Genomic DNA, 26,820 nt, shown 5'->3' on the forward strand with positions numbered 1-26,820 from the left:
CTATCTTTAGTCAGAGCCAGGTTTTTGTTTTGAAACAAAAAGAACAGTTGAATAAAGGTAGTTTCAATCAAGGAATGTCCTTACTTGCAAAGTCCTAGGACATGCTGCAGGAGTGAACAAGGCGTCCATATTAAAGCTTGGGTACACTATATTAGAGTCAAACTCTAGGTCTGACCTCTAACATACCTCACATTATTGGAATAACCTTTTTTTCCTAGGCCAGAATAAACCACTGTGTGAAAACTGATCTTACCTGAGGCTGGATGTCACTAAAACATCAGAATTGTTCTCACTCCCGACCAAAATCCCACTAAACCAGAATTGTTTGCAGTAGTGGCTAAAGCAGGTGCCTAGGAAAGATTGTTAGGACAGGACCAGCTTATACCTAGATTCCTCTATGCATCTGTCCTTCCAGAACCAGGTATTTGCACAGGTTCCACCACTGGCTTTGCACTGAGCAATTGTTAATGGATTTCTCTTCCACAGATTGCTCTAGACACATCTTCAGGTCATCTAAACCTTTCCAATCTAACACATCTTTAGTTAAATAACAACACCAAAGGCATCCTTTATGAGCTAATTTAACCTGCAAACTGAGTTTTGTTGTAAGTGTGGGGAAATGTGAGGTTTCATTTAGAATTATTACTTTTGGAAAAAGTCCCCTAAAAACATGAAAACCTGAAAAAAATAGGTTGGATCTGTGTTTTACATGTTTCATGTTATTGCAACCGTTTACAGAAGGCAGTGACAACCCAGGTTCCTGTTAATAAATTCCTTGGGGCAAATTAGAGTCAAAAAACACCAAATGAAGGGTGTGTAAATACACACATGTACAGCTTATTGCAGAATAATTTAGTTGCACAGGAAAACAGGCATGTAGCCATTTTGGTTTCTATTATCTATAGCACTATGACAATATAAAACCATAAAAAAATCACTTAAGAATATGTATAAGAAAAAAAGGAAAGGACAACAATGTGAAGATCTCACCAGTCATACACCTCACAATGACATCTGGTTGCTGAACACTCATGGTCATAGTGTTGGTCACAGACTGGATCCTTTGGGTAGCAACAAAAAGCTCCCAGGAAATTCCCCAATGGGGGCCAGTGTTTGGGTTTATATTCACTCAGATTCAGGTAGGAACACCCAGGTACCTCCCCTGGGGTGGGGCGTTTCAGCTGGATGATGTTGTGTTGATCAAGGACACTTGGATGATGGAATGTCATGGATCAGGAACACCTGGAGGATGGAATGCTGTGGGTCAGGGACACCTGGAGGATGGAATGGTGTGGATCAGGGACACCTGGAGGATGGAATGGTGTGGATCAGGGACACCTGGAGGATGGAATCCTGTGGATTAGGGACACCTGGAGGATGGAATGGTGTGGATCAGGGACACCTGGATGATGTGATGCTGTGGATCAGGGGACACTTCAGGAGTCTTTGATGCCTTCCAATTCCATACAGCTGCCCATCACATCTGGGCCCATCACGGCCCCTCAGCAGAGTGAGCACCTTCAGGCCACCTGTGAATGCCCCAGGACCTCCTGGGCAGGGGAGTTCCCACAGCTGAGTTCTCTGATAAGGACAAGGAGACAGTTCCTGCCTCACAGGTTCCCTTCTTTCCTTATCTCATCCATCACCAGCTGCAGCCTGGGCTGGGCTCATCCTCAGGTAATCTGCACAGCAGCTTCCTCTGGTTGTTTGAACTATCAGCATCCCAGTCTCTCTTCCAGGATGACTTCTGGATACATTCTTCTCCCTAGACCTGGGACTGGACAATAATATCCCCTTTTCTCATCCCAAGTTCCTGTCACAGCCCAAATTCTTTACTTGGGGAGGGGTGGCTTCAGCAGTCACAGATGAGCAGCTCTTTCCTTGCAGTTTGCTACAATGGGCAAAAATCCTCTGATTTTAGCAACATTAATGATTTCAGTCTCTCAAATGTCTTCTACAGATGGGACAATAGACTTTTAATAAATTTTTCACATTTTCACATAGACATCCGTTGGGGATTCAATAGAGACACTTCTATTCTGACTAAAATGTCCTTTATGCTAGCAAAAATAGCCTCCACCACTTTCTTCACTGCTGCAAGAGCTACATGTGATTCAGCAGATTTGGAGCCTGGTTACATCATTTAACATCTGTGTCTCTATCTCACTGGCAAGGTCAATTTGCTTCTGCAAATAGATTTCCCTCAACTACCAGGGACAGTCAGTTCATTAATTCCCAGGGGATCAGTTCTTCTTGCTTTTCCTTCCCTCTGTCACAATTCCAATTGGGGATGCTATTAAGCATTGTAAAGTTAACATTCTTCTGTGTATGGAGAGCAGCACTCAATTTTTATCCATCTTTTAGGTCTTTTTGTGCTGAAGTCCTCATTGTAGTCATACTGTCTACATGGTATAAAGCCAACTTTTGAATGAGTTGAAATTTATTTTTTATATTTTTGAGCATTGATGGAAGGCCAGATTGGTCTTTTATGCTGCTGATGGGCTGGACAGAGAAATCCAATGTTTCCAAAAGGAAATCCTTTATTTTATGTTTCCATTGAGATTTTAATTTTATGTTTCCATTGAGATTTTAATTTTATATTTATGTTGAGGTTTTGATTTTATATTTTCCTTGACTTTAAAAACCAATTTTTTTCTTTACTACTAGTATTGAAGGAGGCCTGCCAAATTTCATTCTTCAGTATATTTCTTTTCTGTGGCTAACTCTGGTAATTACAAGAGGAATTTAAAAAATATATTGTAGTTTATTGGTTCAATGTTTGTTAATTTTTCCCTCAGGTGAAGTGTATAGTGGATCAAAAACCTTTTATAAAAAGTACTAATTCAGTATTTCAGCTTAAAAAGCTCAGTCTAGAACTGACATATTATTCCAATATTATAGATTATTTCCTTGACAACTAGCTGTCTATACAAGTCAAAGCCATACCAAATTAAAAAAAAATTACAGTTAGGATTTTGTTGAGCAGGAAAAATTTATTTAAACAGACATCTGGAGTTTAAAAAAAATAAAGGAGCAAACCCATATGACATTATTTGAATCCAGCACCATTTGTTTGTTCCTTTGTTAATGTTTTTCAAACTGAAATTGCATAAAATCATTGATTTCATATATATATTTGTAGGAATCCCTCTAACTTTTTGTTTCGAGGAAATGCTTGGAATACATCTCCTTAGCAAAGCAAATGTGGAAATAGTATATAAGATGTTAACAAGAGATCAAGAGCAATATGAAATAAGTACGTGGCATTTAATCTTTTCCCTTGTAACCTGGTTTCCTGACATAACTCCACCAACTTCAATGAAACTACATCAAAACACAACAGCTGGCTCCAGGCAAGTGAATTTAAAGCCCTTTCAGAGTAGGGGCAATGGGAGTCCTCCCTTTTCAAAACATCAAACACCCAATAAAACAGAAGGGATAAATCTCCTGCTGCTCCGGTCCCATAACTCACAGCGACAGCTCGGGTCAAGGAATAGCTCAGTTGCATTAATGCAGCAGTAGTGATAAAATAGTGATAAATCTTCAGCAGCAGCCAGAGCTGAGGTGTTTGGGATGAAGACAAAACACGTGGAGCTGTGCAAAGCTGCCTCAGGTCTGTCAGGGTCAGCACCAGGTGGGGTTAGCAAACCCCTTTCATTCCTGAGAGCACAGAATAGAGATATTCAAGGCAGGTCTGGAACAAGTAAGGCCTTCGTGGTAATCTGGGCTAATAAGGTTTGCCAGGGTCCAACTAATTGCATAACTGGACTACTGTGCCCAGTTTTCGGCCCCTCAGTTTGGGAGGGACTTTGAGATGCTCGAGCGCGTCCAGAGGAGGCACCGAGGCTGGAGAGGGGCTGGGAACACAAACCCTGTGAGGAACAACTGAGGGAGCTGGGGGTGCTCAGCCTGGAGAAAAGGAAACTCAGGGGTGCCCTCATCACTCTGCACAGCTCCTGAAAGGGGCCTGTGCTCAGCTGGGGCTGGGCTCTTTCTCCAGGCAGCACTGACAGAGCCAGAGCACACAGCCTCGAGCTGCACCAAGGGAAATACAGGTTGGATAGCAGGGAAAAGTTTTTTACAGAAAGGGTGATAAAGTTCTGCCCAGGGAGGTGGTGGAGTCACCATCCCTGGGTGTGTTTAACAAAGCCTGGATGTGGCACTGGGGGCCAGGGTTTGGTTGAGGGGTTGGGGCTGGGTTAGACTCAATGGTCTTGAAGGTCTCTTCCAACCTGGTCATTCTGTGAATCCTGTGAAATAATTCCATGTGTTTGCAGTGTTTTGCCAATGCCAGTGGGATATCCCAGCAGAGCTGATGTGTGAAAACACATGGAATTAGCTGGAGCCTGGCAAACCTTATTAGCACCAATCTGCAGCACTTGGTTCTGCTCAGAAGATACTTTAACCCTCCTCTCTCTTGGCAGCGTGCAAAACAGTTCCAAAAACTGAGCACAATATGGATAGGAGGTAATGTCTTTAACTGGGAGGTTGCATGTGGCTGAAAACCTAATTAAAATCAAGTGAATTTTTCAATAAAAACGCTGCTATGTAAAAGCCTGAGACAAGCACAGAGGAAGGTTAAGACAAGATGATTATAGAAGTGCTTCTGTGATCCTTCACTCTGGAAACTGGGCTTCAGTCTACTGATTACCTCTTGGGAAATCTCTTGAACACCTGTCTGATCTCATTAATAAACATTTTAATTTATTCACACATCTTGACTGCAAACAGAATCCTTCTTTTTAATGGTCATGAAAGGTGGATAGTGCAGTGTCTGTACAGTCCTAGAAAATGAGGCAGGTAAGGAACACAAATTAATAAACTCTTCCAGTAATATCGACTCTCTGTGCTTGTTCAAATAAACACTCAAAAAGTCTTGGGACAAACTTGTGTACAGTGAAAAACCAACATGATAAATCATGCAGGGATTATTCTTCTGAAAAGCCACAATTTTCTGCACTTGATTAATTTACTGAAAGTGCTGAGAAGGACAAGAATATCTGCTGGGCAGTGTTTTCAGTGGGGTCCATAGAAGATAGCTCCTCAGCAGTGTAAATCTGTGCAAATCGACTGTGTGAAGCCTCTTGACCATTATTATAAAGGAGGTGTGTTTACTACTTCAGGGCTTAAAAAACTGTCCAACTATCCTATTTTAAGAGGAAAATTTTAAAAGTATACATATGTATTATAAATTATTATTTTTTTTTTTACTTAACAGATTTACAAACACAAATCCAGTCCAGATTTGAAGTGAGATCTATGGGTTATGTGCAATCTACAGCAAATGTAGATTGGGTAGTACACACAACCAGCAAATGTTGTCGAACTGGGATTGTTTTCTCTTGTTTTTTTCCTTGATCCTTATTTCAGTTGTGTGCCCTAACATGGGTATGAGAATGGTCAGGGAAGAACTGAGAGGAGCTGTTAAAAAAGCTTTTCTGTGAAGGCTGAAACATCAGGCAGGGTAATAAAACCCTGGAGGGGTAAAGGGGAATGTGCTCCTGTTCAAAGGTCTGACAGCTCTTCCTGCTTCAACCTCCTTCAAGACTTTTCCTTGCCCTTCCTATTGTATTTCATTTCATTATTAAATTTAATAGCATGTCCAGCCTTCTACCTTTCAGAGGACAAGAAAGATCTTTTATATCCCCTATGTTTCCTCATGTCATGATACAAGCATTCCATTATTGGGGTCTTTCTACTCCCCATTGCCCCTGAGCCACCCACTTTGAACCTGAAGGTTTTGTTTAAAAAAAAAAACCTGCAAAATCCTGTGGAGCTTGACTAATAAAACCCATCATCCTCTGAGCCCTGCCATGGACCAAAGCATTTTGGAAAATGGTGTTGTTTTTGGGATTCTCCTGCACAGGGCCAGGAGTTGGATTCCATGATCATTGAGGGCCCCCTTCCAACTCAGCATACTTCTGGTTCTATGGTTTTCTCTCCACTCTTAAGCTTGATCTGCTTTTAAAGTATTCCAAAAGTGGAAATGTACCTGGCTTTCTATCCTGTGCCTTATTGTGGCATGGATGTATCCCAGTGTGTGATTAACACATGTGACATGGACATTCTGGTTTTAATGTGGAGTGAATTTACAAAACTCTTCATGGATATTACAAGACTGGAGGACTGCTGGCACTCAGAGGGGAAGATCTAAGATATTATCCTCCTGGCTTTATTCTTTGTAAAAGAATGTGATTTTCTAAGCAAGGCATATGCAAAACTGAAAGTACAGCAGCTTGTTAATTCTTCTTGAGGACCTCCAACATGTCTGGTTTTAGGGAATAGGAAGGTAGCCAAAATTTGCTGGGAAGAGAATATCCTAAGTAGACAAAATGCTTTTGCCATTTGTAATTTTATTCTGAACTTTAATTTCCCAAAGTTACAAGATTTGAGAACAAAGTTCATTGAGTCTTTCTGCACAATGAAGGGAGATTGTCAATGTTAATGGCAGGGTAAATACAAGATTTCATGGTGCTTTTTCCCTGAAAGAATTCCACACTTGACTGAGATCCAAGGGCGGTGCTTTCTGGATCCAGCTCTAATACAGAGTCTTTGAATAACACAGAGTAACTTTTTCTTGCCCTTTTATCCCTCAGTTTCCTACATTTGCCATGAAACTCTTCTGACAGAATGAGAACATGATAATCTGGGTTTTTGGTGGAGACACAGACACCTGAACACAGACCTCAGCCCTGACACCATGGGGGTGTGTCAGAGCATGATCTGACACAATTCTGTACCTAGTGACGTGTTTTGTGGTATCACCAAAGCTGTTTTAGAACTTTCTAAAAACACATTGAAAATAAATAAATGGATTGACTAGAGGTATTCTTATCCCTCATCATATGAAGGCTTCTAGTTCCAGAACTTTCTGCTGCATCTCCTCAAGGCCAAATTTTTCTAACTCCAACAACCTCTTTAGGGAATGTCACATCAGTCCAGCATTCAAATAAAAAAGGAAAATAACAAAGCCACAATGAGGTAAAATGTAGATGAAATAGAGATTAATCAAATAAAAATATATAGTCTCTTATCCTGAGGCACTTAAGAGGCCCATTAGATTCTGTATGGAAGGACAAAGATCTGACTTAAAATAATTCCTGTTCACAACAAAATCTTGTCCAAAAACATTGCATTTTCCTAGGGTTGATGCTGCATTTCTCATTATTATATTTCCACAGACCTGCAATACCCCTGAAATTTCCTTTTCTCCATACATCTTTTCTGCTTTGGAGTTTATTTGTATTTCCTTCCATTACTGACCCTGTCACTTTGCTTCCACTCCAGACTCCCATTGTTCTGCTCAAACTATTTATATTCCAGTCCTTGGTTACACTTCAGTCCATGACTTATTTCTGAATTAGTTACAATCCCAGACACATTAATAAATCTACTCCTTTCTTTTCTCAGCATCTTATCTCTCTATCAGAATTCATCCTCCCACTTAGGTTTTCATCAGACACAGAGGTCAAGGATGGCTGATTTTTATTCATAGCACACAACTCACAAATATGAAATGGCACTTTTTTACCTACTTCCAATTTTTATTTTTTTTTCATAATTAACACACATTTTTGTCTCCAACAAAAAGACATTATTATGTGCTCACAAATTTCTCTGGATAGCGATGAACTGAGCAGGAAATATTCTTACCAGTCAAGTGTATTTTGGCAGTTCTGCTTCCAGCTGATCCAGAAATGCAGATGTATTTCATGGGAACCTGCTGGATAGGGGCTCCATTGGGTTTGCACCTCACCAACACACGCTAGTTTGCTACATGATCCTGAAAAAGTTTGGGGGAGATTTTATTTCATCCATTCTCTTTTCTTTGTGCTGAATGATGGATGACAAGGTAGAATAAGTTATATTCTGTTAGTCCTGATGGATGTGTAGAGGGGGTCAAAATAATGTATTTTTTGTATTTTATAGGAACAATTTTCCCAGGACCAGCTTGAAAGGTGAATGCACCCATCCAGCATCTGATCTTTAGTAAAGTGGGAAGAACAAAGCATGAAATACTGAGATTAATAAGCTTTGGAACAGTCCTTACAAAGACAACACTAAGAATTATTTTAATGCTGCATTTTTTACCAACCTGAACATAATCAGTTTGTTCTGCATGTTTTCCTTTTAACTGACCTTTGTGTCAATTTTCCAGGATATTGTTTACTCTGGTTTATGCTGTCTGGCTTTATAAATGGATCTATTGTGTAGTAAAGTCTCAAATGTGGGTGTTTTTTTTTGTTGGGTTTTTTTTTTTTCAGAAATGTAGACAAATTATGCCCAATGCTTTTACCTTCAATGGGTTCAACAAAATCAATTCAGTTGTATTAGTAATGTACTTTCCAAAGCTCAGCAGCCATCTAGGCTTGAATTTTAATAAAACTAGCACACTGTGTATTGGCTGGTGCATGAGTAGTAGTATTATGTTGCACTTATATAATAATAATTCTATTTACTAGGCAAGATACAAATGAAACACCCAGAATGTAATAACATTAAAAAAAAAAAAAAAATTAGGAGTCAAGATACTTTTTCAAGCACCATTACACCTGAAAATTAAGTGAGCTGCAATGCTTTGTTTTACTTTTTCTCTCCTCCCAGGCAGAGGTCCTGCCTCCTTAGGTAGGGAGCTACAATAAGTTTAGCCACTCGGTATTGATGTGAGTTGCTGCACTGAATACATGATGATGTGTAACCAAGACAATCTCTAGACACACTCTGTGCCATTGTCTGTACAGCACAGCATATGGGAGAAAGTAAATCTGGAATTATCAGCCAGCTAGCAATGAAACAGTAAAGTCTGGGGCCTCCTCCTACTGCCTGTGCTGGTACAGAAGAGGTAATTCCAGTACACCAGTCCCTCCTTCAGATCCTTCAGGTACTCAGTTTCACCACTTGCTGGAAGCTTTTTCCAAAAAAATCAACAGCACAAATTGCTGGATGACTGGAGAAGATGAAGAACAACTTCTTTTGTGCTAATGAAGCATCTCACTGCTGAAAACAGTAATTTAGCACTGAAGGTGGAAGTATTGGCAGGACAATGAATGTGTGTACTAAGCTGAACTAAATATCTCCAGGAGGATATTTATATACTTATCCCATTTGCTAGGCTTAATGCACTTATTGAAGGAGGTCTGTGTGTGAGATTTTGTTTTATTTCAGGTTTTCACAGAGATGCTGAACTTAGACACCTGATTTAGTGGTGGCTTGGCAGTGCTGGGTTCATGATTGGACTCAAAGATCTTTGAGGTCTTTCCCAACCTAAATAATGCTATGACTTTTAAAGTGATTGAAGAGATTTATAGTATTGTAAAGACACTGGACCCAAGGCACTGTCTGATGGAACCATCTGCATGTTCCTGCTTTCTCTTGTCTTTGCTGTTGTGTTTATTACCCCAGATTAGTTACTCACAAAGACATTGGGCACCCTGCAGTCAGGACAAATACTCATTTTCTCTCTCTGAAAAAGCTTTATGAACAACAACTCCTCCTCATTTGAGAATTCTAATTAACAGCGTGCTATTAAGAGAAAAGACATCATAATTTTGCCTTGGTGCCAATGTTACATAATTAACATACGCCAGAGTGATGTCACACTGCTGTGAAATACCTTAACAATGAAATACATCATTCCTCAGTTAAAACTCTATCCCAAGAAATGCTAGAAAAGAAAAAGAAGTCCTACAACATTCCTTCTCATCCTAATTTAGAACAGAGATTTTCCACACTTCAGCTTTGTTCCTGACATCAAAGTGTAAATTTTACAGGTTTTAATTAACTTCTCATGCAAAACCCCACCACGTTTGCAGTGCATGTATTATTTCCCCTCTGCTGGTGTTCCTAGAGCCCTGATTCTGTTCCTGATTCTTTCCCTGGCATGTATTGTGTGCAGAATGGGGCTCCTGTGAATTGTCACAGTTTCAGTTGAATGAAGATGTAATAATGTGTTTCTTCTGAGAGTTTTGTTGAGGGCCTCTGCTAACACTGTGGGAAAGCATCAAAAACACAAATTGGAGATGAGTGCTCAATGACTCTTTGCAAAGCTCGCTCATCAAATGTGCTTTCCTCTTTATTAGTACTGTAAATGCTTTGAGTGTGGAAAACTCATTTTGTGCTGTGCTACAGAAAAGCTTAGTTGAAAATGGACTATGAAATATGCCAGTAATTTTTTTTTCAGTTAAAACAGGAGGAAAATGCACTTTATAATTACAGGATCACAGAGTAATTTAGGTTGGAACCAATGCCCAACATCATCAAGTCCAGCCTTTACTCATCCCTACCTTGTCATGCAGACCTGAGCACTGAGTGCCGCATCCAGCCATTCCTTGAACAATCCCAGGGATGGGGATTCCAAACCTCCCTGGGCAGTTCCAATGCCTGACCACCCTTTCAGAGAAGAAATTCCTCCTAATTTCCAACCTGAGCCCCCCCTGGCACAGCCTGAGGCCATTTCATCCTGTCCTTTTACTGATTTCCTGTGTGAATTTATTTCTGATCATTTTGTGAGCACCCAATTCAGGTTCCTTGAGGCTTGAATTCAAGGAACCTGAGCACTCACAAATTCATAGGCAGCTGTAGCTCTTTAAAGTATAAGTTTAAGAATTGTAACCATTATATGCCCAAAGACAAGGAATACTACTATCACATGACCATTAAATTCTTCAAATTTTTTGCAAATTATGCAGCTAGTAAAGACTGGGATTGTATTTCTTTGTGTCTGAGCTGCCCACTAAGCTTCAAATTTCAGCAAAATCTCCCTTTTTCTGCTCATAGTGTCCCATGTGAAGGCACATACTCTGTGTTTTAATAAGGATTGAGCTGAACTTCATACTTACCAGAGCAATCAATAGGGTGCTTCTATTCTATCCAACTTCTTAATTTGAAAGGCAGGAAAGCAAAGGCAGGGTTTATAGTATGTCAATTTATTTGCCCATTAGATTTGGGTGGAATTGGTCAACAGCCTCAAAAAATACAGAACAAATAAAGCAAACACCCAGAAAGGCATGAGTGCAATGTTCTTCATGGCTTACAAACCACTCTACAAACCCACAGCTGCACCTCCAGCCAGGGCCAATCTATTTATCAATATTGCTTCTCTGAAATTATGCTGATTTTTGTCCTTTGAGATCTAAGATCTTTGAAAATTTCTGTTAGAAATCCTGTGTTGTTGGATTTATTGTACTTTAATCAACATTCAGCTTTCCTTCAATTCTCTAGGGTGGTAATGAAAAGGAAAAGCAGGACATAAATGAATCATGGTTTCTGCAGTTCTGTTAGAGAATTTTAAGAAAGAGTTTGGGCTGATTTATTGGCTATTGAGTAACACAACAGAAAACATTCATCATCCTTCAATCTAAGGTCACAAGATGTTCTCAAAGATCTAAAATCACAGTAACAACTGAGGACTTAAATTTACTGCAAATGAATTGTAACATCTAAGGATCAAGAGATAAAGGAGAAAAAAAACACTGTGTTTAAGAGATACCAGAAGGTGGATAACACTTGTAATGTCAAATGAACAGGCTGTGATAATGGATTTGATTCTTAGAGACTATTTCAGAAAAGGGAAAAAATTTTTATTTTATTTTATTTTATTTTATTTTATTTTATTTTATTTTATTTTATTGTCATGATGATAAGCATTGATTGATTAATTAAAGTTTCAAATTTCACTTGCTGGATGGTATTTTGTATAGAAACACAGGTTAAAAAAACTTACAAAAGGTCACATTTAATACCATTAATCATAGAACCTTAGAACCACAGAGTGGTTTGGGCTGGAAGGGACTTTCAAGATCATCTTGTTCCAACCCCCTGCCCTGTGCAGGGACACTTTCCACCATCCCAGGTTGCTCCAAGCCCTGTCCAGCCTGGCCTTGGACACTGCCAGGGATCCAGGGGCAGCCACAGCTTCTCTGGGTTACCTGCTCCAGAGCCTCATCACCCTAACAGGGAAGAATTCCTAATAAAAAATGTAAACAGACCATTCTTATTAGAGAGAGATAAGGCTGACAAAATTAGCTAAATATTACTGGTGACAGATGAGCTTAAAAGGAGAATATGCCATTATGTAAAAACAGGTATTAAACTTCACTGGGGATGACTGATATGTCTTTTAAGTTAAATGAAAGCAAAACAGAGCTTTAAAAAATTATAGGAAAGGAAAGATCTGCAGTATTGTTAGAATTTTATGTGAGGAAACAGAGGGACCATAAAGAGGGCATTGACAGTACAAATGGGAATAATGAAGCAGTACTGAGGAAGAATATTAAGATAAACATAAAAGGTTCTTTAAATACAATAGAAGACAAAGATAGGAAACAAAATATTAAGAAATTGAAGGAGAAAACAAAGCATAGCAGTGTGAATAGCTAAAAATGAATAGGCAAATGAACCTCATCTTTACTAGGAGAGTATCTTCAGCACAGTTGTGCAGACATGGATTTCCACCTGCTTTCAGGAACAAAATGAAATAATTTGAGCAGTAGAATAAGAAAAGGACACACCTCATAAGCATCCTGCCTGTAAAAGATTTCATTCAGAGGTGGAGAGTGAATTCACAGTACATTGTTTGGGGGATTTTTTTCAGATTTAGTCAGTGATGGTTCTAAAAGGCCATTCCCTCTGGAAGTCACCACTTCATGAATATACACATGAAGAAGAACATGCTGAAGGAAGAAAACAGAAATGCAATGGCTAAGCCATAAAGTTTATAGGTTTGGGGGCTAGCTAGATATGGTTTGATTGAAATCTGAGGATTTCTTGTCAATGTCAAGAAAGATGCATCGCTTGATTCAGTCCCTTTGTTTTGCATTTTCTCCATTTCCTTTTGAAGCAGCTGCTGTTGACCACTAGTGGATATTCATCCTTCCCTAGATTAATCACATTTCCTCTTTTTTTAAGTGCCATGAGAACTAAAATCAGAACTTAACTCTGGAGATATAGAAGTTCTTTTACTGCAGAGAGTAGTTGTGATCTTTTTGTTCCCTGGTTTTGTGAGGCTAATAGGCAAGATCCAGGGCATTGCTTCCTTCTTAATGTGCTGATTTTTCTGGATGATGGAAGAAGCAGGAGGAGGCATGACATTTGCAGTTTATAATTATACATACTTGGGTCCTTTCCTTCTCATAACAGTGAGTGATAAAACCAGAGCACGCTCTTTCCTCTTGGTGCCTATTCTTTACATAATGCATCTGCATTATGTGATAATCAGCACATCTCCCACTTCGGTATAATATATACAGCCAGGAGTTGCAGGAGTTCACACACTCTGCTATATTCAATTTATTGCCTTGTGGAACCCTCAGAAGTGCTGCAAAGTTTGGCCACTGGCACTCTTAGGAGTAAATATTGCCCTGAGAGGGAGATGTGCTGACTACTCAGGAAAGGAGAAGCGCATTTAAAAGAAGCAAATACCATCACAGAAGGCTGCAATGAAACAACTTTTAAGCATTTGATTAGGAGCCTCCAAAGCCACAGAAGTTTAGAAGAAACAGCAAGGGTAGCTAATAACCTTAATTCAGTAGCATCCTGGCAAAGGTTGGCAATACACTTGATACTGAGGGAAATACGGCGGAAGGCTGCTGAGTGAGCAGGCATGCTAATGGAGATGCATAAACTGCATTAACTGATGGGACTGGGGAGGGGAAGTCTGCCTGAGTTTTTAATATGCAAACTCTATCAATTAGGGTGTTTCAGAAGAAATAATATATTCAACAATTTTCTCTCTCTCACTGTCCCCCACAGTGAGGAGGGGACAGCTGGTCCAGTGGTACGCTGGGACAGGAATCAAAAAGAGGCTTGAACATGGTTTCAAACTGTTTTCAGAGAAATCAATGCCTTTATATTGTGCAAAAATCGAAGTAATGTAAGAAAAACTTAGGAAAAGCAAATATTTCCGAGGTCAGGGATCACTCAGAAAGGATGATATGGCCCAATGCAGGTAAAAAAAAAAAATCTAGCTTTTATTTCTGCTTCTACCGCTATATTTCCGTGTCACTATTGCCATGTCACTTCATCTGACTGCACTCCCTAACAGCACTTCTCAAAATGGGCTGAGAGTACTGCAGGGATGGGCTGGTTCTTACAATGTATTTTCATTTATATAAATTTAAAAAAAAATCACATTCACCAACAGATTTGGTGGCCAAGAATTTTTAGCTTTCAAATAAATACATGAACAAAAAGATTACATAAACCTGACTCGAAAGTGGAGGCTCAGAAACAAGGAACTTGTACAGCACAATTACAGAGAATGCAGGGAGGTCACAAACTCCAGTAAGCCAAAAGATTTTAAGAAAGCACATATAATGCTGCCCTGAGCATCTCACTGCAGAGGAACCAGGGCAGGAGACTGCCCAGGAAAACTCTGCCTCCTGTCACACCAGACTGTATAGAGTTTTCCTGATAAATGATTGGTGTGAACAAGAGAAGCTCTTTTCTACCCATGCCCCTTCTTTGGTACTTTTACATTTGAATCCAGACACTTGAGTCTGAGAAAGGGGGATTTTCTTTTCACTGAACTCTGCAGACAGTCCCTGGCTTGGGAAAGGGCAGTGCAAGTCCTGACTGAACCCTTGTGTCCCACCTGTAATGTACAGACACTGAGTGCAGACCACAGGAGGAAACCTAATTGTTGTTCCCTGGTCGTTGTTCTGACACTGTGTGTCTTGGTTTGAAAGGACAGGTGTTTGCTAAGGAAGGCAGGAGGCTCCCCTAAAATGGAAAATATAAACCCCATCCCTCTGAATTATTGTAAATTTGAAATTAGGGGGCTCTCAGTCAAAGATATAGGAGTGGGAATAACACCTCTTTATTAGGGAAGAAAATTATAATAAAATAAACAATGCAGTAATACAAAACAACACTGCAGAGTCAGAGCAGGCCCTGTCCCCCTGTGTGTCAGGGGGTGGCACAGCCCCATCCCATGGGGGCTCAGCCCCCCTGCAGTGCCAGCTGTGGCTCTGCTGGAGCAGGGATCCTGCACAAGGGGGGAGTTTTCCTCTGCAGCTCCAGGGCTGCTGGAGATGGGCCTGGGCTCCCTCTGGCCATGCAGGGCAGCAGAAGCTGCTCCTCTGGGAATGCAGGGGGCAAAGGCTGCTGGGCTGTCCCAAACCTCAGATTGGATCCAGGTAGGAATGCTTGGCTCCTCCCCTGGGCGGAGCATCTCCCCATGGGATGATGGAATTGGATCAGCCATGCAGGGACACTCACTGGCCATGGACAGAAGAGAATTAATAATGAATGGCCCATTAACAACAGATGTCCCCCTGGAGGGAGGATTGGTTGTAGAAGAGATAAAGAAAACTGCCCAATGAACAGCAGAGAACTGCCCCACCTCTGGCAGATGGGAATGGAATACACACCCCCAGGCACATCTTCCAACCCAAGGCACTCTGGCACCAGGTCTGACAGTAAAACCTGAACAAGCTGCAAATGCACCACCAGAGCCATAAGCAGAGTCTCTGCCTGCTCATGCTGGCAAATGAGCCACGTGGTTTCCCTTCAGAGCAGGTTCCACTCTGTGTCCCCTTGGACAAAGGCATCTGCAGTCCCTGTGACAGCACCTGTACCTGGGGTTACACATCACACCCACACCATTTCACATCATTTTCCTCCTAGTAAGCAATGAATGGTTCTTCAAATGCTTCTGATCCTATCTGAAATTAAATGCTGGGCATTCTGTACCAGCCTTGTGGGAGATGGAATTTTTTTTTCTTAAAATCAGTGCTTATCAGTCACAGACATACTTTCTCCTTTTCATGTGGTGTCATTGGATACATCCCAAAAATTAGTGCATTGTGGTGAGAAAGAGAAATTTTATTTTATTTTCCATGCAATGACGCAAGAAAGCTCTGATCAACTAAAGGATAAAGGTTAGGAAAATAGCAATTAATGGAGAAACCTCCAGCTCCATGAGGACAGAGAAATGTTAAACTACATTTTGCTAAACATGTAGCAAAAGCAAAAAATAAACAAAAAATAAGAAAAAGGTGATGTGATAAGATGACTCATTTTGGCCACAGATACTGCAAACGGTGGGGGATTTAATTGCCTTGCAATTAAAGGGTGAAGGCAGAGAGAGGGCAATAGCTTCTATTAGGCAGGAAGACAGCTCGACCAGCAATGAATCATTCCTAAAAAACAAAGACTTTTGAAATAGTCTGATCATTTGTAGATGTCTGCAGGATAAGTAATGTGTGAATGTGGGAAAATTCATATAGGCCATAACAATGCCAGAGTTCCCCTAAAGACTGGAGTGTCTACCATACAATAAGAGACAGATAAGATAATAATATAAAAACTTCTAGTTGATTCCAAAGCAGAGTTATTTTGCCATTGTGGTCCTATAAATAAGAGTTAGAAATGTATTAAATTCCCCTTCTTTTTCCCCCCTTCACTTTGTTAGCAAAACAGAGAATTCTCTACAGAGACTACTAACAGCAAATACTGCTAAATGAAATGTGATACATTTGAGGCCATTTCCCTGGTAAATAACTCAGGAAGATATCCAAATAGAATCAGTGATTTGTTAGAGATATAGCACACACAAAAAATACCACTTCTAGCAAAATATTTTTTGCTGTTGATAGAGTGAAGGAGGAAAACTGAAGCAGGGGGATGAGAGAGTATCTGCTTAGTGCAGAAATAAACAAAATCCTCCTTGCAATTCACAGAAAGCTGTTTCCCAGGTCATAGTGGATATTGTCATGAGAAGAAATCCCAGTGAAAACATCATTTATAACATTGTGCATTATCCCAACATCCTCTTATAACAGATTAATAGATAAACTGTCTAATCTTGTGTTCTTTTTGATTATATTTGATTATCCAGACATATTTAGTGTTATGAAAGTGGGTCTGTGATAATTGGAATTTTGCTGTACTGACATCTGACCCTTATTAAGGTATATTAGTAAAGTGGATTGCTTGCCAGCAACCTTTAGTACAGCAGAAAATTAAAAAACAACAACAACAACAAAAAAAAAAAACCAACAAAAACATTGATAGCTTAAGAAAAAGAGAGCTTGTGCTTATCCTCCTCAAAATTTACTTCATAAAATGTAACATTGCTGAAAACACTCTGCCCTGCACAGCAAACTCCTGGAGACTGATTGTCAGGGAGCAGGGGGGAGCAAGGGTGATTCTCTCATTCTGCCACCCTAAAGGTTTTCTCCCCTCACCTTCTTTTCACTCTGTCCTTCTTGTGTTTATGACATAATATGGGCTCCCTCTGGTGACTAATTGAACACCTGCAAATTCCCAAAGCTTTTAATCAAGGGCTGAAGCCTGATGGGCTGAATCATCTGCCTGCATCCAGGGGACTGTGACGTCCCTCTGCGTTTCAGCGTGTGCAGGAATTCCATCACAAACTTATGCCAGAAACAAATCTGACAGAAAGACACCTATTTTGCCCAAAGTTTTTATTGTGATATTTTCTAACCTTTCCAGACCATCCAAAGCAAGGCTGGAATTACATGTTTCACGTGAAGACAATGATTTTTTGCAAAGCCATTTTCCTGATCCAGGGATGGGAGTTGTCAGGGCCATGTGTCTGCTCTCAGGGTGGGATTCTTGGGGAGATCCTGTTCAGAGCCAGGAGTTGGACTTGTGTGATCCTTGTGGATCCCTTCTAACTCAGGATATTCTATGATTCTATGTAAAAATCCACTGTAGTGCTCTAGAATGTTGCAATGATTTATTTCAGAGGAGAGACAAGGTCAGTTTTTAAGATGCACAGCAAGTTCAAAAGGAAGCAAGGCTAGACTGAACTTTCTGGGATTTCTGGGGCAGAATGCAGAAATTCATGGAAATCACCACTGCTGGTCCTCTCATTCCTCAGCATTTAATAGGGCAGACATTAGATATTAGATAATATCTAATTATATTAATATCTTTAGATAATAGGGACTTTTTAGATATTCTTAGTGTCTGCAAACCCCTCCTAACCTTGTTTTTGGTTATAACCACAGAAACAGTGCTTCCTAACAGCTGTCACATAGTGAATGCAGGCAGCTTTGCACAAAAGTAAGCAAAAAAATGTTACTTTAAATGAAGAGAGAGTAATGGCCTTTGTTAAATGTAATGCAATTTCGGGGACAAAAAATTCTCAATTTTAAGCCACCCTGAAGGTCTCTCATCATTTTCCCCACGTTGCAGGATCACAGAGATGTCTGAGATGAAGACAGGGCATGTCCTTTGGAGTAAGCCTTTTAAGGATGAACACTCTGACATATGAGATCCCCAGCAGTTCTCAGTGTCTTTTGGCTGGATAATAGGAGAACCATAGGAAAAAAAAATAATGATATCTCATTTTGAGCATCATTCAGAGATGCATAATTTTTCTTACTACATCAGCATTATTACAACATTTAAGGCATTGTTTAATGATGGTTATCCACTGTAATATGTTTCATTACACTTTTTCCTACGAATTTCATAAAACTTTTAGAAGGTACAGCGAGAGTTAACTTTAATTTTGGTTTTGACCTAAGGACTATCAATATGTATCTTCATTCTCCAATATGGTTGGGGGTATTTTTTGTAGCATAAACTTTTTTTTTTCTACTTTTGTATTTGAAAACGCAATGGTACAGTAAATTCTACAAGTATTAAATCTCAGTCTCTCACACTACCAGGCTGCATTCAAGGGTTTGGTCAGGCTGAGAGAGTTGGGGTTGTTCAGCCTGGAGAAGAGGAGGCTTCAGGGAGACATCTGAGCACCTTCCAGTTCCTGAAGTGGTGACAGGAAAGCTGGAGAGGGACTTTGGACAAGGACTTGGAGTGCCAGGAGAAGTGGAAACAGCTTCAAACTGACAGAGGGTGGGGTTAGATGGGATATTGAGAATAAATTCTTCTCTGTTAGGGTGGTGAGGCCCTGGCACGGGGTACCCAGAGAGAAGTGTAGTATTGTAGAATTGTAGAATTCCCACCCCTGGAAGTGTCCAAGGGCAGGCTGGACAGGCCTTGGAGCACCTGGGACAGTGTAAAGTGTTCCTGCCCATGGCAGGGGCTTGGAATTGGATGATCTTTAAGGTCCCCTTCAACCCAAACCATCCTGTCATTCTGTGATTCTAAGTCAGACTGCTCAAGGAATTAATAATATCCAGGGGCTTGGAATTGGATGATCTTTAAGGTCCCCTTTAACCCAAACCATCCTGTCATTCTGTGATTCTAAGTCAGACTGCTCAAGGAATTAATAATATCCTGGAGAGACATTGGAATTGTCTTGAAAGGGCTGACTCAGATTATTATAATCTCATTTATAAATAGTCACAGACTTTTCAGAATCTCTAATGTCACCTGCTAGAGAGTTGGTGTACTGAAGTCCCTTCCATTTTCCTGTTGTGAGATGATCTCTCTTTACAACGCGCTGTCTACCTTGTACAAACTGCATGAATTCTATTTTAGCAAACACAATGAATTAATAATTTCTTTACCCTACCTTCAAGAACCAATAATGATAATTATTTATGTTGCTTTTGCACCTTCAGTTTTTCCACTTTAAAATTTTATAGACAGAATTTTTTTTCTAAAAGTTTGCAAATTTTTAGGTTTTTCTAATTATTAGCTACAATTCTTTTTTTAAAAAAAAATTTATTAGCTATGGATGTTTCTATATTTTCAACACACTTTTTCCACTTTCCAAAAATTTTCTTGTGTAAATTCATTGCTTTCTTGAAAGTAATTAAGCAGCAAGTGGACTGCTCCTGTTTTAAGTGTGTAGAAGGGAAAAATACCTGGAAATGCTTTGTTATTTCTGTAATTGGAGATATCAGAAATGCATCTTTTGGGAAAAACGTCTGAAATTTTCACCGTATCAAGAGAATTAATGTGTAAAAATTATACAATTTTTTTCTGCTTCAGAAAAATGTAGGCCTTTTAACAAAGGGTTAATCTTTGAAAAAAAATATCAATTTTTGCAAGGAGCAAGTAATGTGCAAACATGACTATGAACAGCACAGTGGCATCATAGAATCAGAGGATGTTTTTGGGTTGGAAGAGCTTCTCATTCCACCAGACCAGGCTGCTCCAAGCCCTGTCCAACCTGGCCTTGCATATTCTCATTGCTCCAGGTGCAGCCACCTTGTTCTTCTCTCTGATTTGTTTAGTGACAGGAATCAAGATCTTTGTTCTTAGAAACAGTGAAATCATTTAATGATCCATTATATGTTTTCAGACTTTCTTACATCTGACACTCAATCTCAAGCAGCTGAAAAAAATGTGTGTGCATAAGACACGGGAGGTTTTACAGAAATAATTGCTGTCTTTGCCATTTCAGGAAAAAAAAACAACCCAAAACTGTCTCATTCTGAAAGAAGCCTCAGTTAATCTTTTTGAAGAGAACAGATTGAACTGCTAAGGAATTCTTTCCACTGCAGCACCATTACTGCATGAAAAGGTGCCAGCCATTTAAAAGCACAGCAAATATTGGATTTAGTCATGGGATATGGGCTCTCTTCTCTCCATTCTCCTTTTGCTGGTAGAACAGATCCCAGGCAATTTGTTCCACATACACAATCTTCAGCTAAATGTGGGTGTGTCACATTCATATTTTCTGAAAAATCCCTTTGCCCAGGATTTTTCTCCTGGGAAGCTGAGAAGCCTCAGAGAAAAAGGAAGAAGATCCTTATCTCATTTGCTTCTCCTGTGTTTTGCTGCTTTGGAATGTGTTTGGAGATTGTTTACCCACAGGTTTCATTAGTTTCTGCTGTGAATTATTTTGATTTATTGGCCAATCAGTGTCAAGCTGTGTCAGGGCTCTGGAAAGAGTCAGGAGTTTTCATTATTATCTTTTTAGCCTTCAGTAAGTATCCTTCCTGTATTCTTTAGTATAGTTTAGTTTTGTATTCTTTAATATAATATAGTATCATAATAAATTAGCCTTCTGAGAACATGGAGTCAGATTCATCATTCCTCCCTGCCATGAAGCACCCCACAAATACAATATGTGTGTATGAAATAAATTTATTTTATGGATTAAAAATTACTTTTTCATACCAAAAGAATGAGTAATTAGGAGAATACAATCTTTGGTAGTATTTTTTTTTCTTTAGGTGGGTCACAAGTTTTGTTTGTTGTTTTTAGAGAAAGGAGATGGATGTTGGATTTTTTCTGCCCAAACTTTGTAAGAAAGCGTCATCAGTCAGGATCTTTCACAATCAAAGATACTGAAGAACTGCAGCCAGCTGTAATTTAAGGTTGTGTGGCGTGATACTTGTACAATAATGCAACAGAGTGACCTGGAAGTGGTGGAGTCACCATATATATATAATAATGGTGTCCTGTGTGAGCTCCTTTCCTTTAACAAAGCACTGAGCCTGGAAGAAAATTTCCATTAGTAATTGGTGAGGCCAATGTGTGATAACTGTCAGACCCTTCCAGAACAAATGGCTTCATCCCCACATCCAAGTCTGCTTGGCACAACACCCACCCAGGGCCAGCACTATGCAAATAATCAAGAACAAATCTTGCCAGACTGTTTTTTAAATTTTATATTTCATTTTCTTCAAAAGCAGAAGCGAGAGCTTTTGAACAATGACATTTTTAGAGGCAAAATCCCAAGCTAAGAGCATTACTCCTGGTATGCAGTTCAAGGTGGTTTTAAGAGAATAGATTTTTTTTTTCCCTTTTGTGATTAATTTGCATTGCTGGGTGCTTTGAGCTGTGAAAACAAGGTCACTTTGTGGTGGCTTGGTTGAGTGAATCAGTCTTGGTGTAATAAATGATGGAACTGAAGGACACAATAACACTTAAAAGGTCAAATCAAAGAAACCATGGATGTTACTTTGAAAATTTGATAAAGCAGGGCCTGTTCATGAGGCAACAATGGGATTGGAAAACATGCAAGGATCAGTTTGAAATTTTCTCAGAGGCTGTTCTTTCAACATGGGTTCTCCACCCATGTCAAACAGCAGGACAATGAAAGGGAAGAACAACAATAACAATAGTACCAAATCCTTCTCTTATTAAGGAAGAGAAAATGCGAAATGAAAAATTAAACTAAATATGAAAATGGTTTTCATAAGTTGCCATAGAATTACTTCCTTTACTCAAACACACACAGTCTTCAATGGCCTATTGGAATTAATATTGATTTCTAATTAAAGCTAAAGGTGACATATTCAAATTGAAAAAAAAATTCAGTTCTGGGCCATCAGAAATAATTCATATTCCATACATTTTTGGAAATGGCCATGTGGGTCATGGTTAGATAAGTCCTGGTTTTGTTCAATTTGGTTTCTGTTTCTTTGGTTTGTTTTAATCAGAGATAACCTAAATACTTAAAAATATTTTTTAAAAATTATGCACATGGTAAAAAGTATGTACTTAAATAAATAGGAATCAAAGAAAGCAGATAAATTCACTTGCTACACAGGCATCTTGCAATAAAGTTTCTTGAGATACACAATATATAGAATAGCAAGAATGTAAATACTTCTCATTTAACCAAGTTCAATACATTTTTTTCTGTGGAAATACATATGCAAAATCACTTTGATATTTAATGAGAGAAGCTGTTTCTATTTAAGACTTTACATATTTTTTTCAGGTTCCCATCAAAATCAGACAAAACTGAAATAATTTGGGAAGCTTTTCTAAGGGAGTAATCCTCATAGCTTTGCTTGTCTTGTCTTTGATACTGAAGTGTTGGTAATGGCAAGTATTGGGAAATGGGCAGGCTGCTCCTTGGCTGTTCCTTTTTGGTCCCACTTTGAGGATCCTTTGTTCATTGTATCCTGGTCTCTGCTTCTTTCCTTAAAAGAGCTGAGGTCTAAGAAAAACAGTCTAAAACAGTCTAAGAAATTAGGAGAATAATACTGAACTTTGGAGATGGAACTTTTCTTTAGAGGCCGAGGAGAAGAAAAATGTATTTCCTGCTTTCATCTTTTCCTGGCATAAGTCCTTTACAGATGCTGTTGGTGGCCTCATTAGTTTAAGAAATTTGTTAATAGAAGTGCCTGTCTTTATCCCAGGAAGCCCTGGAACATCTTTCTTCTTCTATGAGCATGTTCTGAGATTTCTTAAAGAATAAAAAAAACTGGCAGGAGTTAAAGCTGTTTCTTTATATATATATAGATATATGTTTGTATTAGTTTTAGAGAAATGGCTTTAAGCTGACAAAGGGTAGATTTAGATCACATTTAGGAAGAATAAATTCCCTCTGAGGGTCGTGGATCCCTCAGGTTGCCCATCAAAGCTGTGGATGCCTCATTTCTTACAGTATTCAAGGCCAGGTTGAAAGGGCTTGGAGCAACCTGGGATGGTAGAAGGTGTCCCTGCCCATGGCAGGGGGTTGGAACTAAATGATCTTCAAGGTCCCTTTAAACGCAAATATTCTGTGATTCTGTAATACTTTTAAAATTTAATCTGAGTAATTTAGATACTTTTTTTTTTAAGGTATTGACCTTCCCATTTTCTGGAGACATCTTTTGTTTCTTTGGGCTTTCTTAATAAGTTTGGTAATCAACTTTCTAGAAGTCAATCCTTTGATAAGTATATTGAAATGGATGAATATTTTAACTGTGATTAAAACCTTACTGTGTTGTGCCTAACCAAACTGCCATTTAAATAGCTGTGCTCTAAAGAATCTTTTTTTTAATCTTAAACATTTTTCTCCAAAGTCACACTTACAATTCAAGCTCTGTATGAGAGGGATGTGCTGCTGAAAATATTCCAAATGCCTCATCATTAGCTCCAAACTGGTGGAGATTTCCCCCTTATTTAAAAGAAGATAAAGAGGAAATTCTCTTTCAGGAGAGGGTGGCTGGATTGGATAGGCTGTGTGCCATTTCTATATCATATTTTTCACAGAGATTGTGGAAAGTATTATCTCCATACTCCATATCAAGGGGAGCTTCATGCTGTTTGAGAGAAATCTCCATACATTCCATGTCAAGGGAATTTCATGCTGTTGGGGAGGAATCTCCATATACTCCATGTCAAGGGAGTTTCATGCTGTTTGGGAAGAATCTCCATATACTCCATGTCAAGGGAGTTTCATGCTGTTGGGGAAGAATCTCCATATACTCCATACCAGGGGAATTTCATGCTGTTGGGGAAGAATCTCCATATACTCCATGTCAAGGGAGTTTCATGCTGTTGGGGAAGAATCTCCATATACTCCATGTCAAGGGAGTTTCATGCTGTTTGGGAAGGAGAGCCAGCTGGCTCTGTGCCCTAAAGCCAAAGCTCCCACCTCTGAAGCCCAGAGATGTGAAGTCCACAGGGATGCTGCTTTTGGCTGTGGGGTTGAGTTAATTTTCTTCATAGCAGCCTGTCTGGTGCTGTGGTTTGGATTTGTGACCAGAACAATGAGGATAATTCAGGGATCTTTTCCCTGTTGCTGGGCAGTGCTCACACAGAGCCAAGGCCTTTTCTGCTCCTCACCCCACCCTGCCAGTGAGGAGCTGGGGGGGCACAAGGATCCAGGAGGGGACACAGCCAGGACAACAATCCCAATTCCTCAAGGGGTGTCCCAGATCATATGGCCTTGTGCTCAGCATGTTTTATTTGCTGGTATATTTTTTTCTTTTATTCCTTAATCTTGTGTTTCTCTCAGCCCCTGTGGTCTCACTTTTATTCTTCCAATTCCCTCTCCCTTTCTGATGGAGACCTCATCTGCCTGGGTTAAACCACAGAAGGTTACATGAAATCAATTCTTCTGAACACTCCCCACAACATCAAGATTATCAAGGCTCTGATCTAAATGAGGAGATGGATGTGGAGGCTGTGACTGCAGATTCTGGAGCTCACCACTGAGGGCTGATGCTCTTTTGCATCCTTTTTCTCTTTGCCTGAAGATCTACATCTTATCTTATACCTACATGGTAAACACAGGCCTTTGTGCAATCGAGAGTTTTCATTTTGTAAACTTCTGCCCATTCTTTATTAAAGGAAAACAGAGACCTCCTGGGGGCAAATCTTATTAAACTGAACACTTTACTTTCTAAATCAAGCTATTAAAAAACACATGAAATATGGGAAGGTGATAGAGATTTCTTTTTCTTTTGAATTTTAGTCAGGATGAGGCATGTTTGTATCAGTTTTGCAGAATTAACACAGCTTTCTTCTGTGTCACTACAGTCTAGCACCCAAGCTACAGGAATTCCTGTGCTGCTTCCAAAAGAGTGTTTTAAATCTATTTTTTCTATATTGATATCAACTCCAATATATGTTGCAGCTGAAGTAATGTTGAGTTTAAACATCAAAACTGTGCTCCTGTAACATTGAAAAAATGGTGAGAGACCTTCAGGGTGCCTTAATAGAGAAAAATAGAGAAAATAGAGAAAATTTAGAGAAAATAGAGAAAAGATAGATAAAATTCCTGTAGCCTCCAGGCTTGCTTTTTAACTAATGGGAATTAATAGTGAGTCACTGTTGGGTGTAAGAAACAGGTGTTTAAATGGAAGCTGCATTTTGTGTCGGCTTTTAAACTACATTGTGGTAGGGGTTCATGACTTGGGACATGAATATCTGTAAGAGAAGCAATATGATTGGGGAAAAAAAACCAAAACAATTTCATTTGTCTAATTTACTTTGAGGTTATACATTTACTTCGAGGTTAAACTTCACAGTGTTTCCTCTGTGAAGTTTTAGAAACTGTAGCCATGTAAAGCAACCAAACCTGGTATTTTACTACCTACTATGAACTTATTAATGTATTTCATGTCTTGGTAAACTTAGAAAGATATTGGGTATCTACAGGACAACATACAAATGTCAGCAAAATAAATAACTCTAATAGGAATTGCTCTCTAATCACTATTTGAGCATATATATTTTTATTTTTTTTTACTTTCTGCTCTTATTTAATTTGTGTGTTTATTTGCTTTATTTTACTGAATACTGCCCTGTATCTCCACTTTCCTTCTGTTTATGGAGCTCCCTCTTGATGTTATGTGTTCCTTTTATCTGTTTAGGTCTGGCACTGATGCTACACATTCACAGGAAGACTGGGACATTTAGTGAGGGAAGGTCTGGATTGAGGTGACAACCTTGACTGCCCTTTCACCTGGCAAAAGAAGAGCAACAACATTGAAAAGAACAGGAACAACATTTTCCCCTTGGAAATATTTCCTTTCTATAGAAGAAGTAAAATGGGTGATGTACTCACTCAGTAGTTTTTTTGTACCTTTCCTGGTTTTCACCCAACAAATTTTTTCCCTTCCTTGAAAATTCCACCCTGACATTTTAGAATTGAACTTTGTTCTTATTTCATCGACACCAAAGATGTAGGAAGGGGAGAGACAACAGATTTGCCTTGTTCTGCTTCTTTTCTCCCAGTAAAAATAAGATGGGGTATTGACCCAGTGTATTTTCATCCATCTAACAGCTAAACCTAAATTAGAAATTAGGAATGTGGAAATTGGGAAATTAGGTCAGGAAAGATTATTACTTAATTTGAGTGGGCCTGTTTTTTTCTCTACATGTCCCAGTGATGATGTAGAAATTCCAGATTTTCATTTAAGATGTCCTTGGTAAGTTAAATCACATGAGCTTCTGCTGCTGTGGCTTGACAGTCCATACTGATGTTTTTGTCTTAGCAGTCCTTAGATGGTTTGGAAAAAAAAAGAAAAAAAAAAAAAGTTAGAATTATGTAACCTGAGATTTCTTTTCTGTTTTCTCAGAAAAAATGCAGAATTTGGTGTTGTCTTTTGACACAGTGGTTCACTCTTTCCTGGCTCAGACTCTGGTGGAAGAACAGGAGAAGCATTTGGGACAAGGGAACCTCGAGATACAGGTCATCCAGCTGTTTTCTGGTTTAAGAATCATTTAATCTGTTTTGTATTGCTTTAATGGGAATGAAACAACTGA

Source organism: Agelaius tricolor, unplaced genomic scaffold (assembly GCF_023055355.1).
Source record: "Agelaius tricolor isolate 1412-34295 unplaced genomic scaffold, bAgeTri1.0.p SCAF_24, whole genome shotgun sequence".
Classification (NCBI taxonomy): domain Eukaryota; kingdom Metazoa; phylum Chordata; class Aves; order Passeriformes; family Icteridae; genus Agelaius; species Agelaius tricolor.